The 16284-nt window shown below is 28.8% G+C and overlaps 1 protein-coding gene across 4 annotated transcripts in view; it reads left to right on the forward strand.

Annotated features, from left to right (window-relative positions):
* Positions 1-266: 266 nt before the first annotated feature.
* The window catches only part of LOC129963232 (sodium bicarbonate cotransporter 3-like), a 118744-nt gene continuing 102726 nt past the window's right edge, over positions 267-16284 (forward strand). For 3 of the 4 annotated variants that reach the window (XM_056077451.1, XM_056077460.1, XM_056077441.1), the window contains exon 1: positions 267-521. The gene's annotated coding sequence lies outside the window, so the exon portion shown is untranslated. The remainder of the gene's footprint in view (positions 522-16284) is intronic. The other variant, XM_056077480.1, reaches the window with a different exon arrangement.

Raw genomic sequence — 16284 nt, forward strand, 5'->3', positions numbered from 1 at the left:
GTTACAAAGGAGCAGATTTAATGCTTCACAAAATATTTATCCGATTAAAAATTTTATTTCTTTTACATAAAATATGTTGAAATCTTTTTCTCTCGATTCGTCACCCACGCTCATCAGCGACGTCCTTTCGAACAAACGTGCTTTGATTCATCGGTAGTGCCCCAATGCAAAGAGATTCTCCCCTTTGGCTGAGTTCTATACTCGCCATTTGGCTGAACTGCGGTAACCCTGGCTGCTCTTGGCATCTGTCGGTCGTCTCTCTTCCCCTTGCTAGTTTCTGTCGCTCTGGCAGAGACGGGAGAGGTGCTCGAATTTTCGCGTGTTCCATTTTATTGTCTTCTTGAGTGAACTTTTCGTGTTTCTGTTTTTCCCCATCTGCTCTGCATACCTGTCTGGGAATACGATGTGTCGTGTCGGACCCGATTCCTCTTTCTGATATCTGCCTGGACCCGAGACATGGACGGGATAACGGGCGAGTGCTAGAGAGGTTTCTAGAATAGGTTCGCCGGTTGGAAGGGGAGGTGAGTCGATATTTTTTGCGCGTTTAGCGTTTCTTCCCTAAATTCTATTTTTTCCGTCCGTCGCACGACCCCATTTTTAATTCGGAAAAAAGGGCAGCATCGCTGAATGACACCTGAAAGTCAGCCTGTCCACCCCCACAAATGTATTTCGGCAGTAGCAACTGGCAATCGAATTTTCAATTGAATGTTATAATCGTCTGCATTCGAAGAATCAACATCCATTATGCATGAATAATATTTCACCCTTCCAGGACTCTTCAGATTTAAATAGCGAGAATTGTGTGACCAACACTGATATATGTGTAACCCTTTTGTAAGACGGTAGACAGTTTTTATAATGTAAGATGCATTTTATGAAGTGACAACAGTCTGCGAGTTGATATCAGTTTGAGAATCAATAGTGTTCGCTGCATCCTTGGAAGCTTTTTAAATGTCATCAATAAAATTTCTCCTTTTTTATAGTTTGTTTAACAGTGGATACTGTTTTATATGAAAGATAAGAATCATATTTTAAATACTATAGTGTTGCCAAATATATTAATCCATGTTAATGGTGTTTTTATTTTGTTTGAATGTGCAAGTGTTGATAGTTATCATTTGTTGATTGTTACCTATTCTAACTTACGGAATAATCCATCATAGATGTCTCGAAATAAATTAAATCTATATAAGTAAAAAGAATCAAATATTGATATTTTTTCATTTATTAATATTTAGCTGTTCTTGATATTCTTTATTTTTATTCGGCTTTTTAATATTTATTTATCTTTTCGGAAATTTATTGAAATTGTATAGTTCACTCTTTATTCTATCAACTTTGGTAATGTTCAAATTTTCATTAAAATTACTTTCAGATTTTCAAATTTTAAAGAAATGCAGATGAAAGATTTCAGTTGTATTTTATTCATTAGTTATTCGGTATTCCTGAAAGAATATAATTCTGTTTCGAATTTCACCATTTTTTAATACACGGTAGTATCTTGTAGTAATTAGAAATTACCATTTTGAAAAGCGAACTAGAACTTTACTTTATTTACAGGAGAATTATATATATCAATGAGAGAGCATTTTATGCAACCAAAGTTATTTTGTTCGAGAGATACTCTGATAATTCTCATAAAAGTTTCGAAACAAAAGATGAAATCTCGTTCAAAATCGGTACATATTTCTGATGAAAGATTTAAAAGCATATTTGGCCTCCAAATCTAAGCAAAAAAAAAAAAAATCCTACATACTTGGATTGGCTATTAAGATGCAAGTATAAAACCACATAAAATTTCACGTGTTTTCCAATATGAATGTTACATGAAATTTCATCTTTTAAAAGAATCGTTTTTTTTTAACTCTTGCATCTTAGAACTTAATTATTTCAAAATGAACTGTTGTTAAATGTCTTTTTAAATAAAACAGTTGTGAGCAGTATTTTAAACATTTTTTTTATTCTTCTAATATTTTCATTTGGATTTATAAAGTAGCCCTGAAAGTCAATTCATTCATCGGTTTTCTTACTACATAAGATAATTGCCTAGTATAACTTGTCTGTGACATGCTGGATATTTTTAAATCAAGTGAAATAATTTTGGCCATTTATCTCTTGAAGGTTAATTCAAGAGCTTCCCTTTAGCTCACGACTTCTTAAATTAGCGTTTCATTGTCATCCAGCAGCATGAAAATCTTATTAACTAATTAATAAAATTTATGTCCTGACAATAAAAGCAGAGGAAGACACTCGGAGAAGAAGAATTATTCGCATTTTCAATTTCAAACGGGAGTGATTTTTCTTGATGAATTAACAACGAAAGAAAGTATTCTGCAAAGCAATTAAATTGCTGTTTGCAAAACCCATATATCACTTTTTTTCCCTTCAAATTTTTGTCTATGCCGTTATTTACGTTTTAAAAGGAACCTCCTGATCATTTTAACATAAAACAGAGCATCGGTTCACATAAACTCATACAATGAAGGTATATATATATAATATGCCAGATAAAAATATCTGATATTTTATTGAGTGATTTAAAAAATCAGTGGAATCTTTCCAGCTACTAGCATTTTAGTACTGTTGGCTATTTTGGCTTGTGCAATCAGCGATTCGATTGTGAACTATTTATTTGAATTTGTTGGCTTTCCTTTAAAACTTTGGCTTAAAGGACTGTACCAAAATGTACAAACCAAATTTTATCGCTATTTCTCGCAAAAAACCCTTTTTTGAGTTTTTTTAATCTTTCTAAAATGCTAAAGAATTTTTATATACTTAATTTTTCATTGGGTTTTTTTCTAGTTGTAACTAATCTATCTTTATGTGGTAATAAATAGAAAAATTAGTTTTGAAATTATAATATAAAACGAAATATTTAATCGATATACTTAATACTATAAAATATGAAAGATTTAAAGCAATATTTTAGGGATTTAAGTATTAATTTTTCATACCTTGATCAAAATAATGACTAAATACTTCAATTTTTGCTTTGTCTCGAGTTTTTAAATAAAATGTTTTCAGTTGAGATTTTTTTAATTGAAATGTTTTCAATGATAATTTCCTTTAATATGTTCTATATAGTTTCTTGAAATAAGTATATTTTCTTTCACCATTTATAAGTTCCCTTTTTGGCCTTTTGTGATTTCGCTTTGAGAAAAATGCATCTTAATAAGAAATTTATTTCTAAATACTCTATTTTGTATTTGAATGGTTACTAATTTTGAATAAAAGATTTTAATATTTCGAATCCCGTTGAATACGCTGATGGTGATTGCAACAAATCTTGCTGTTTCAGCCTTATCTTGTTACAACAGTGCTTGCAGTAGAAACGCTTTCTCTTCGTCGTGTAACAGATTATTTCAAGGATTTCTTTCTCAAGAAAACAACCTTTTTGGATATGATGTGTGCAGTCATGGCCGTTGCAGTTTATTTTTCATTTGGTTATGATATATAACATTTACCTTGCACTATTAACACTTATGAAATAAAACTGCATTAATTCGAATGGGCATAGTTTTTGTTAATTGTAAACTACTTTCATTCAGCAAATCAGTTAGCGTCTTGCATAATCTACGAAAACGCGAGTTTAGATTCAGATAATTCTGCTTCCTGATTGAATAATTAATTATTCGTCTGACAGTATTATTATTATTCACGCTTAATGTTGTTGAACTTTAAAATTCTATAGTGTTTCCAACTTAATGAAATATAATTTTATCACATAAAAAGGAAAAATGGGCGATAAATATTTTGAAATATTTTACGGTAGAGTTTTTTTTTTTCTCTGATTGTCAGATTTTCATAATAGTAAAGATCATTAATGATACATTGTAATTTTGCTTCCTATGAAGTTTCTAATTAAATTTTAAATATATAAAACTGCTATTTATTTATTTAGAATAACGCAGTTAGTGTTCATTACGCCAAAATTGCGTCTTAAGAAGCTAATTCGGACTTGAACCAGTATTCTGAACTGTAGAATTTTTATTTAGCTTGAAAACACAAAGATTCTTGATTCATTTCTCAGTATTAATTTGATATCAAAAATAAGAATTTAACTTCAAACTATTATCAATTTTGCTTTTATTTTCTCCTACACGAATAGAAAGTATTTTGACTGTTAAAAAAAAATCGAAATTTAGATTTTGTCGAACATTTCTAGATTTCCCCAAGACCGAGAGACACATTTTTGAAATTATATCTCTAAACACGGTAATTCAAAAACGCTTTAAGCTAGAAAAATGACACTTAGATTGGAGCTTTTACACCAATTTTTGAACGAAATCAATTTGTAAGAAGTATGTTTATATACCTTAGGCTAGTAAATTCAGTGACTTGAAAGCTAAAGATAAATGAAATGACTGCAAGGCTGTGCATCTATATGGGTTCAGATATTTACATGTATGCGAACGCAATTACTTAAATAGCAACATCATGGATGAAAGAAATTTAGACTGTAAACTTTTTAATAAAATCATAGATTTATGTCAAATTTTGGTTTCAATTGGTTCGCAACATGACTTTCAAAATGCATACTCGATTTTCTTTACTATATTGAGAAGCACAAAACATTCATTTTCGAGAATCTGAAAATAAAATTCTAAGTTTTTGTGGTATTCATGATCTTTCTCAAAATCACACAACTTTTATGCTGTATGGAAAGGGTAACCCTTTTCTATGAATTGATTACATTTGATATAAAACACAATTACAAAACTTCCGCTAGAATTGATTTTGACTATTATAATACTTCCTCTATGAAATATATAGAAAGTATTATAATCGTCAGAAAATTCGAACTTCAGATTTTGAACGAATCTGTTTCAGCCTCACTGAATCCAGAAACACATTTTAGTATTGTTCACAGACAGACTGATAGACATAAAACTCAAACACATTCAGTTAGACTGCTGAAATTTGGTTTATGCAATTACGAACCAATTTGTAGATTTCCTTCAAATTTCGGACGAAGTTTTTTGTGAAGATCTATCTGGATTTTCGAGTATAAATGAACTCAATAACTTTAAAATATAAAGAATTAGATAAAATTTAGTAGATAGGTTTGGCACCTAAAAGGTACGTCCTTGTCAGATTTCGAATAAAATATAACAGTGAGTTATCTATACTTTCGAATGCATGTGATTCAACAACTCATAAACGCAATGACCGATATCAATGAAATTTGCATGTGATCTTGTTAACTGTAACTGTTGCTTCGTGTCAAATTTTGATTAGTCAGTTGGAAAAAAAGCGTCCAAAATGCATGTTCAGACAAGATTCAATAAAAATGCTCGATTCACATTAAAGATCTATATTTCATAAGTATCACTCACCAATACCTTGCAATTTATCTGCTCCCTTACCCAGGTCTACAGTTACATGAAGAGAAAGGGGGAACATGATCGTTACTAGAGAATAAGAGAAAAAGTTTCGTGGTGACCATTCCTGATGGTTTGGAAAAATGTGAGAATATCTCGGGAAGTGAAAATTATTATTTTTTATTGTGATACTTAAGAACTTATATGCAATATTCAGGGTATATCTGAGACCATTTAATTGTGAAAAAATCTCATTTTGATTCCGTTTAATCGTAAAAGAAAATCAACTAATTAGAATGGCAGAAAACTATTGTATGTTTGTCTCGCTTGTTCTGTATGTATTAAAGAATTTAATACTTATTGAATTAAATAGACATGTTTAGCCTAAGAATGGACTGATCGGATGCTCTCTTGTCCAGCTGTGGAAGAACTCAATATTTATGAATTTTGATATTTTTATTTTATTATTACATAAAGCTTTTTAGCGTATGTACGTTTCAGAGATAATAATTATTCTGAATCCGAATTTTGCTTTTAGCACTCGCTACTCAGAAGACATAACACATGATTTGGCATCGCAAGGTTTAGTCTATTAATGAAGTGAAGAAGCCGCAAAAACCGCAAACTCATACCTAAGGCAATTTTCTTTTTCAAATAATTTCAATGGAGTACGCAATGTCCTTGAAGGCAGCCCGTTAGTTTTCAATATTCATGATGGATGTTGTTAGTGGCTTCAACCGTAGCCACAATTCTTTGATTCATGACGAAATGTCCGTAGAATAAAAGATGTAAATTGACAAAATGATTTACTTTTCGTATGTTCTTTCTTTCATGATTTTATTTTTCACTTAAGAAAATTCTAAGGCAAATTTCTGCTGTATTAAAGTTGAATTTTATTATCATATTACATAATTGCTTAGATTTCTGTAATGCGAAATTATTAAGTGCTTTAATTATGTTGAATTCATGATATCAAATCGCATGAATGCCTATAAAAATAATTTATTTTGCCATTAATACGATTTATTTTATAAAATCACTTCTTGAATCAATGATCATTTCACGCTCTTTAGTTATATGAAACCACAACCAAAGTAACCCACAGTACTTTCAAGACTACGTTTAAGATCTCAAACCCGTTGGATTGTTAACTTGGAATCATAAAAAAAGTATTGTCCACAAATTTGTCAGTTAAAGACGTTTGTTTAGTTGCTTTTGTGGAAACAGAAAAGGAAACATAACTTTGAAATCTTATTAATTTTTTTAATAAATATGCCATTAGGCAAAGATTCAACTGAAAATTATCAGTTTTCTTATTTTTTAGATTTGCAGATATTATTGTCTGATGCTCCAAATGTTATTTTTTAATGTAAAAATGTAAATAATTTAAATTTACTGTTTCAGGAGAACTGGAATTCTTATGCTGTTTTTTTAGATTTCTTACTTCAAAAAGATTACAAGTTATTTGAACCTCTATAATAATGTAGCATGATTGCTCATTTGTCATTTTATTTTTTTGAACTTATTATGTGGCACGTTAACGTTCATATAAAATGTATTTAATATCAACATAATATATGTAATTATATTTTAATAACATTAAAAATCGTTGTGAAATATACTTAAAATATTTTTTAATTTTTTTTAATTGATGGAAAGTTCTGCAGTATTAGTACTTGTTTAACTGAAAAGATTTCTTGAATTTTTGTAGTATAAAAAGTTTTTATGCAATGACCATGCTCTATATTTATAGAGGAAAAACTCTGATTAATTTTTAAGAAAGTTACATAAAATTTTGAAAAGCTTTTCTTAGTTAGTATCCATTAATCAGGAAGTGATTAATCCTAGATTTGTTCCAATCCCAAGTCCAGATATTTATTCTTTATTGTTTTGAATGATTTTTTTTTTCATCATGCACGCCATAATTAACAGTTAACATCCCAACCTATAAACCTTATCATATTAAGTTTTTTTATTATCGATGACTTATAAATAGTTTCAATAAAGAAATAAGCCAAATTGCTTGTTTACATCTTCAACAACCAATAGTAAATAATATTAATTATAAAATAATATTTATATACAATTTTTAAAGACTATTTAGTTTGAACTGTTTTAGTTTATGGCAGAAATTCGGTACATTCAAATGCAAAATATTACATATATTATCTATATTCCTTCGAAATACAGAAAGGCTATTCAGGTGTAATCCAAGAATACCCCGAAAGTTTCGTTAATGAGGGGCGAACCTATACAAAATAATGGGTGGAAGGCGATTTTTATTTCTGAAGGAAATTTTCGCCGACGTTAAGTTCACTGACCTCCTCCGGCTGATTCAACGAATGTGATTTTTTCCCCTCCGCTTTCACTTTTTTTTTTTTTTGGTTCCTTTAGCTGGTTGACACAAAACAAAACGAAACGAAAAATAAAAGTTTCAACTCATCTTTTAAATACTGACCCCTTTTGTCCCGTTTAAGGTTGTTTATACGACACCAAGGTCCAGAATTAAAAAGAGGATTACAAACTTTAAGTTGTTTCTTTCGAAAAATTAGCTGTTTTTGAAAAATAATTTTTCTACTGTTTCAAAATCCTCTATTACTATTATTCTTACTCTATTTCATAACACTAACTAAAAGTTACAAATATATATTTATCAATAGTTAAAAGTATAGAATAAAGTTTTAACCATTCAAAGGTGTAATTCTGAAATTGATTGGAAATAATTAAAACACTAATAAATATATCTTATCTTAAAGTTGGTCATAAAATATATTAATATAGATAATAAGTGACGATGAAATAGAAAGAAATTGACTTGCATTTCCTACTTCTATTTTTAATTTTATTGTTATATTTTTGTTGCTGTAAATATTTTTCTAAAAGTTTTTTGAGAATTAGGTAGCACATTAACTTGAAAACACTGAGAATGAATTAATTTTCTAACTAAATCAAGGTTATGTTAATTTGATAAATCGCATTAATGAAGTAATATATTTGAATGATATGCGGAATCTATTTGCAGAAAATTTAAATAAGAATTGAATTTTACAAATCGGATACACATGCACTTTTGTCTTTCATGGCCTTTGTTGTTGTTGGCAAAGTTTTATAATTAAGAGTAAGAAAAATAATTTAAAATAAGCTTTGTAAAACTCTAATCCAATGATAGATTTGTTTTAAAGTTAAAATAGATTTTCAATATAATGTTTTTATCTAAATATATCAATTGTAAATAAATCTTTTAGCCATTTACCATGAAAATAGATTTCTACTAACAATAGCTATATTTCGATGAATTTTAAGTCAAATGAGATTTTTATAATTCAGTTTTGAATTTTGCTTCGAGTTAATCACGTTATGATATAAAATGCATTATTCGTTATTGAGAATAAAGGATTTTTTAAAAGCAAAATTGCATCATTTTTCCCCACTCAAATCTATGCAGTTCTGTGTCGGCGAGAGGTCATTCACCCCCCGTACTGCCAACTTGTTCCTTTCACTTTTTTCCTACGATACGGACATTTTGCTTTTTCCCCCAATGGACTGATGGCGGAAGATTAGAAAACACTTTCAATGAAAGTAGTAATTTCTCTTCGACGCAATTTGTTCCGACAGAGGCGAATTGCTCCTTAATTGTGCAAAACACGTCGTTTTCAAAAGAGTGCCGGCATGTTGTAATAGTATCGAGTAACGATTTCTCTGAAACGGAAAGATTTCGTTCTCTACATGGAATTCGAGAATACTGTTTTACTCAAATGATAAGCTGAATGATTAAAAATCAAATTTAGAAGAGCTTTTCGAAATTCTTCCAAGGACGCATAGAATATTCTATGACTGTAAAGCTTTAAATTATCAGGAGATGTCTTCTCTGATTATTTCGCAATTGTGTTAGTCTGTACATGCTAATTAAGTCTAAGATTCAATTTTTTATGCGTGTGTGTGTGTGTGTGTGTGTCTTATCTGGGTTTAGTCCATTTCTTCTGGCTTAAGAGATTCACATGAAATACGGCTTGTAGCGTTCTCTTTTAATCAGTTCACTTAAAAGCTCTGGATTTTGAAATTTACATTAATTGCTATGCGACAAGTATTATACCATGCTTAAAAGAAATTAGAAAAATGCTAATTTATAAAGATGCACGTTTTTATTTTCCTGTCTCGTGTAGAATGACCCGAGTGAAAAAGTTTAGAAATGACTGCGTTCCTTAAGTTTTTTTCTTTCTTGCCAACCAATGGGTAATTGCTCATTAGTAGTAGTTACCTACATTTAAAATGATTGCCTTGCCTTTTTATTTCAAATTAAAGGTTTGATATAAATAAAATTTGTCTTATTCGCAAATGATTCTTATAACAGCACAGCATTACAGCATTTTTTTTGTAATTACTTCTATCTTATTTAGTTATATTAATAATAATGATGCCTTGATATTAAAATTCAAACATGATTAATACTGCTGATAAGCTTAGGTAATTGTTTGAAAAATATTGACAGAATAAATTACTGAACACTTTTAAAAATGAATTATTTATTCTTGAGAGACAATTCTGTTAAAAATAAATTGACTGCCTATTATACCATAGTCTGATTTTTTTTAACAATTTTTTTAAATTTTTAAATTTAATAACAACCCCCTCCCCCCGCCTTTCAAAAAAATGTCCATAATTACTTTGATGAAAATGGCACGTTATTTTGCCATGTAGTTGTTGCATTGTAGAGCTTGCAGATAATAATTCATTTTCCTGTTCTGTATTTCAATTCGTTACTGAAACATATACCATATCAATAATAAATTATAGACAAATTGGATTTATTTTTAAAGTGCTTTAAGAAGATTTGAATCTATGGCGCATATATGCCAAAATTGCATCAGTTGTTTTTTAAACTACAGATGAACTTATTCTTAGAAGAGAAGGGAAATTGGAGAAAATATTGTGCAATTGGATAAGAATATCTTGCCATTTATTTACTCCATGGCTATTATGCAATGATTCTTCATCAATATTTCATTGTTTCAAAATTATGGTACATCCCAGACACCAATAGTAAAACTCATACTCTTGGTTCAATGCCAAGTTTGTTTGGCAGACCCTTCCTTTAAAACTTCCAGACGAGCATTTGTGTCAAATTTTGTCACAGAACGAGACACGGGAGTTGAGCTGAGTGTCGTGTCATAAACGTCCTTTGAGGACAAAAGGGAGACGGCAAGTCCATTAAGATACTAAATCCCCGGGCACTTAACAACAGGAAGATGGAAGTGCCCATCTGATAAGTGTAATGTGCTTATATCTAATAAATTTATGAATCTCAAGGAAAATTACTACTTGTACACTAAAGTGCCCTTTTTATGGCTTAATGAATAAATATAAATAGATGTCGCAAAGTCAGTTGAAACCTTGAATTTTTATGCAATAGAACTTGCAATTACAATCAGAATGAAAAAATTTTACTAAAAAAAAATCCTTGTTGCTTTTCTATATATTGTAAAAAAGCATGACTTATATACTAAAATAAAATAGAATAAGTAATAAGAGGTAAACTCGACTTTTAAAATATTTTTTTAGTATGCATAGCTTGGAAGAGGTTGACTTTTGTTTCAGTTAATGGATAAAGAAGGAAATTATCCAGCTCCCATATCTTCTTGAATGTATATTGAATTAAAAGATAATATTCTTACCTTGCTTTAATGTGCTTCAGATTCATGTCTCATGGTATGATTCATTTAAATTTTCACCTGCGCAATCGATGATTCGATAAGTAAATGTTTCATCATCTTGCATACAGTGTTATTCCTAGAACACAAGTTCTGATGGCTGCTAGATATAATTCTGCTTAATTTTTCGTAAGTTTTCAGGAATCTCGTCTGAAAAACAAGTTTTTACTATTGGTGTGTAAAAAAAAAATCTTAAAATATGATATAAAAATATTTTATATTCCGAATTTTTTTCCATAACCTATCTTATATGATTATGAAATTTTAATGTATTATTCTCATTCATATGTGCGGTAGAAAATGTTAGGAAAAGTATATCTTTAAAGGCTGTTCATATAAGTTTTAAAAGAATTAACATTTTTTACAGTATTCAACTCCCAAAATTCAAAAAAAAAAAAAAAAAATCGAAACCGTGATGAGTTTTATGATTTTATGTGAATACATTGAGCTTATGATTAATTAAATATTACATAATATTATTACAATGGCCTATGATTAATTAAATATGTATTGATAATGAAACAGCACCTATTGCTTTCGTTGTATTTTTCTGGAATAAAAATATGGAACTGACCAATATGTTCGCTGTGGTAAGTCAGGTCGCTGTCGTTCTAATTAGATGACTCCTTATCTCCTATACCCCTGTACTAAATTCTAGAAGACACCTTATTAGATAGTAAGAGAAATCTTAAGATAGTAATGACTATCTTATTAAGTAGATGCCACTGACGGCATTTGAATTGCAATTGTGAGTCAAGTATCATCAATGACAGTTAGTATGTTGACATCTCTCTAAAATTGGAAAAGATGTTAAGATATCATAACACAAATATCCGTCTTTAGTTTTAAGAAGTAAATTCTGGATCCAAGGATATTGTGTGTCTATGATTCTATTTAATATTTAAGAAAATCCACCTTAGATGAATTTTTCTTTTCTTTGGAAATTTCATGCTATATGTGACATTTTGATTTATTTTACTGAATCATAGTTATAATATTTTGATTTCCCATTTTGAATTATTCTAGTTTTTTTTATTAATATTAAAATAAGAAATTAAGGCGTCGAAATTTTTTAACAATAAATCGGAGAAAAATTTAAAAATTATTTTATTCTGATTGTTTATAATGAATAAGAAATGTTCCTTACTTTCCCAAGAATAAATTAATTTTCATAGTATTATGCAAGTGAAAATCCGAAATCAATAAATACTGATACAGACATGAATAATGGAAACTCAATTTCTATCAATATTTTTCTTTAATATTCAGCATTCCTAAAATTTATTAATTTCTTACTCGATCAGTGGCGTATTTCTGATTAGGCATTCTAAATAACTGCTTAGAGAAAGTGGGCTGAAAGAAGATCGCAAACAGGTCAACTAAAAACATTATTAGCCTAGTTGTCAGGTAAATAATTTATTAAAAAGTACAAGTTTTTGAATTATAAAATATTAACAAGATGCCATTATTTTATTGAGTATAATTGATCAGGTTTCTATTTCATTAGAGCTGTTTTATAACAGCATTTATAAATGTCGAGCTTATATTATAATGTGTACAAATGTGGATGCTTCACAATCATGAGTCATAATAAATAAATAACATATACATTTCCACAGAATTATTAAAAATCAACCCAAAATAAATTATTACACTAATAAACTTAAAAAATGAAAATGAATTGACCAATTTATTTAAAGAAGAACCTGATAAAACGGACTGTCTAGAGCCACAGAATGTCTAAATCCGCCATTGACTATGCTACTGTTGGAATAGCGTAACTATTAGCCGACAGGTAGATTTTTGCTTCTTAATAGAACCATACTAAATTTTGGACTGATTCCAGGTCGATGTACTCGGTCGTTTTCCCCGATATCTTCGCTTGGAAATGAATGTTATCAGCCCAAATGATTTATATACTCTTTCAAAAACGAATGCATCAAATTCTGATGAAATTTTTTCTTCGGAAAAAAATAATAAACTTCCGACTTATTTCCTTGTGAAAGACGTTCTTCCGGTAAATCCAGATATTTTATTCGTGAAGTTAACTTGTTCATTCAAATTTTTCAAATAAAGAGTCTGAAATTTGAACTTTTTTGCGTTAACAAATTCAAATTTTCAACTTGAAATGATGGGAAAATTTGTCATATAAGCATAATAAATTTTGTGATTTGCAGGTTATTTTATTCCAAATATGTAGCTATTATTTTTCATTTATCTTTATACTTTATTCCAAAAATGTTTCTACATTTCCTAGTTGTTTTACTTAGATTTTTAAACTAACTGTTATTATATTTAAATTTTTATTGGAAAAAAAATTCTCTTATTAATCCAATTTTGACTCCTGTAGAAATAAATGAAATATCATTGTAGACTTACGACCTGATGTGCGAAAAAGAAGTTTCTCGAAATTTATCATGAGAAAATTTGGAATTGATTTTCCTGTGCACATTATTTCATTTTTTTTTTCGTAATTAGTTGGGAATTCTCACCCTCTTTTATGCATTCACTGCTGACCAGAAATATCTCTTATTTATCTAATTTGTAATTACATACCTTTAGTTTTGTAAAATTTTACTCTCTGTTGGTAAAATTTTTCTGACATTTTTTTTCCTCTAAAAATAAACGCGAAATTTCTGAGTATTTCACGTATTTATCAGGTCTCCTTTAGAATCGCAATTCCATTGTCGGTCATAATTACATTTAAATCACTGCTTGTTATAAAAATGTGTAAAATTAATTAAATCGTGCATTAAATGATATCTTGATTGCTCTAGCACTTCTTACAACCATAAAACTCGCCACTTGTCGTGCTAGTAGTTTTCTTTGAGAAATTAAGCAAACAGGATGTCGCCCATTGCTTCTTTTAAAATAAAATTTTCAAGGTTTGTTTAATTCTCTACGCTTCTATGCTTCTATCGAGGGCATTGAAAAGTTAATCACTTATGACCCAATTGATTTACGAATAATGTTTTAAGACCTCTCAAATTTTTATAATAAATATAGCTTTCAAGCATCAAGAGAAAGAAAGAAGAAGAAATTTTTGATCTTTAGACATATTAGGTGTTTTATATCAAGGAATAAATTTCTTACATTGACTCTAGGTATTTGACAAATGAAAAATATCTTCGAACTTTGGTATTTTGGAACTTTTATGATAGTCTCAGTGGAAAGTACAAAGGAAATCACGATTATAATAAATGGAGAAAGAAACATGAGGGGAAAAGCCTTAATCATCCCGATATATGAAATATTTGCTTTCCTATTGTATTTTTGTTTATAAAAAGATATGAATAATTTGACGTCTTTTTCTCTTCAAAATGAGATGAATTATATTTGCATTTAAATCGAATAATTTTGAACGTAAGAAAATTAAACTAACCTTGAAATCACCCTAAAAAAGATATCGATCCCTTGCAAATCCCTTGCCAATTATTTGTTTGATTTCTTTTGACAAAACTGAAATTTTTGACTGAATTTAATTTTAATCCAAAGCAAATTCACATTATAAACAAACATTAAATTAGTTTTTATATGACCATGCTTTGGAACATTAAAGTAATTGAGTGTTTACCTCCTGGATTTAAACTGGATTCTTAATTCTTGGACTGACAATTTCAAATTTTGAGAAATTGAAACAGGTTTGAGGAGCTGGGAATCAGATAGATATCTAAGTCAAGCAGAAAAACTATTAAATATATCTCCATAATATTAAATCATTTAGTTCCTAGTAGTGACTGATTTAGGTATTTTAACCAGTACACATCACGACTCTTATTTTAATGAACTGGTCAATATAATGTTTCATTTCAATATATTTTTCATTTGCCAGGGATTTATTTTTCTTTAACTTATCTTTAATTAATTTATATATGAAAATGTATTTTATTTATTTATATGCGACTCCAAACTGCCAGACATCTACGTTTGCAGACAATATTATTAAAACCGAGATTTGGTGTTAGTAAATATTCTAGTAATTGTGTGAATCACAATAAGAAATAAAAAAAAACCCTGATTAATTATACTTTATAAAGCATCAGTCAAAATAAAATAGTTTAATCGCCTTACTTCCGGCCCTTTTAGCTTTGCAGTCTTGTGTGTATGCTTAGTTAGAAATAGGCATCTGATTCACACCCCCGCCCCCTCCAAAAAAATTTAAAGTTATGGACATGGAATGCGATCTTCAAAACATATAATTTTTTTGCTGTTTTTTTTTTTTTTTTTTTTTTTTTTTTTGAAAGAATCAAGATATTTACTTATTTAAGAATTTAAGTTTATAGTAGTAATTTCAACTTTGGTGTTTATACATAAATTAATTTCTGCTATCATTTAATAGATATGCGCGTGTGCACTTTTTGCTTCAATTGTTTTTGCAGTATAGTAGAAGTTTTTGCAACAGATATTTGCGTAGAGTATATGAAATCATCGCAATAAGAACCAGCTGTTAGTCCTCTTTATTTCTTCCTATTGCAGAACTTCATATCATTATAATTGTAATGTGACAAAACTGAAAATTGTGAATTCTATTTTCATATAGATTTGATCAGACAGCTGTAATTGTCCTTTCTGCAATAAATAAATAAGTTTTGTCTTTTATTATTATCATATTGTAGCTTTATTATCTGCTAATGGTAATCTTATTAAAATATCTATAGATCTCAAAAACGTTTATTTTTTTAATTGATAATATGATTCTGTGTAGCAAGATTAGCTTAAATATAACTTTTTATAATCCTGATATTTTTTATTATCAAATAATGTATGTATCATTATTTTGAGAATTTTAGTTCTTAAACTGATTAGTCGCCAAATTGGTTTAAAGAAAGATTTTACTTAAATTATATCTTCCATGAAAGTATTTAAATCTTAAATATATCTAATTTGGGATAAATGAAATAAATTGCATATAATGTTTTAAAATATACAAAATTTCTAAAATACAAATGTATACTGAAATTCAAATTCTAATTTTCATTAAAGGAGATAATTCTAAGTAAAAATCTGCTTTCCGTTAAAATTTTATAGAATGTTTTTTTTTTTATCTCAGCATTAGAGTAACCATTTAAATTGAATGAATCATGCTAGGGACATACTCAATGCTATCATTCTGATAAACCTAGATTTGAAATAATGTATAAGAAAGTCTGGACTATCATCAGAACAAAATATTAACCATTTATCTATTTTTTTCCCTGCTATTTAATTAGATTACAGTTTCTAGTTCGGAAATATGCTTTCTTATTGATTCAATA

Source organism: Argiope bruennichi, chromosome 1 (genome assembly GCF_947563725.1).
Source record: "Argiope bruennichi chromosome 1, qqArgBrue1.1, whole genome shotgun sequence".
NCBI lineage: Eukaryota > Metazoa > Arthropoda > Arachnida > Araneae > Araneidae > Argiope > Argiope bruennichi.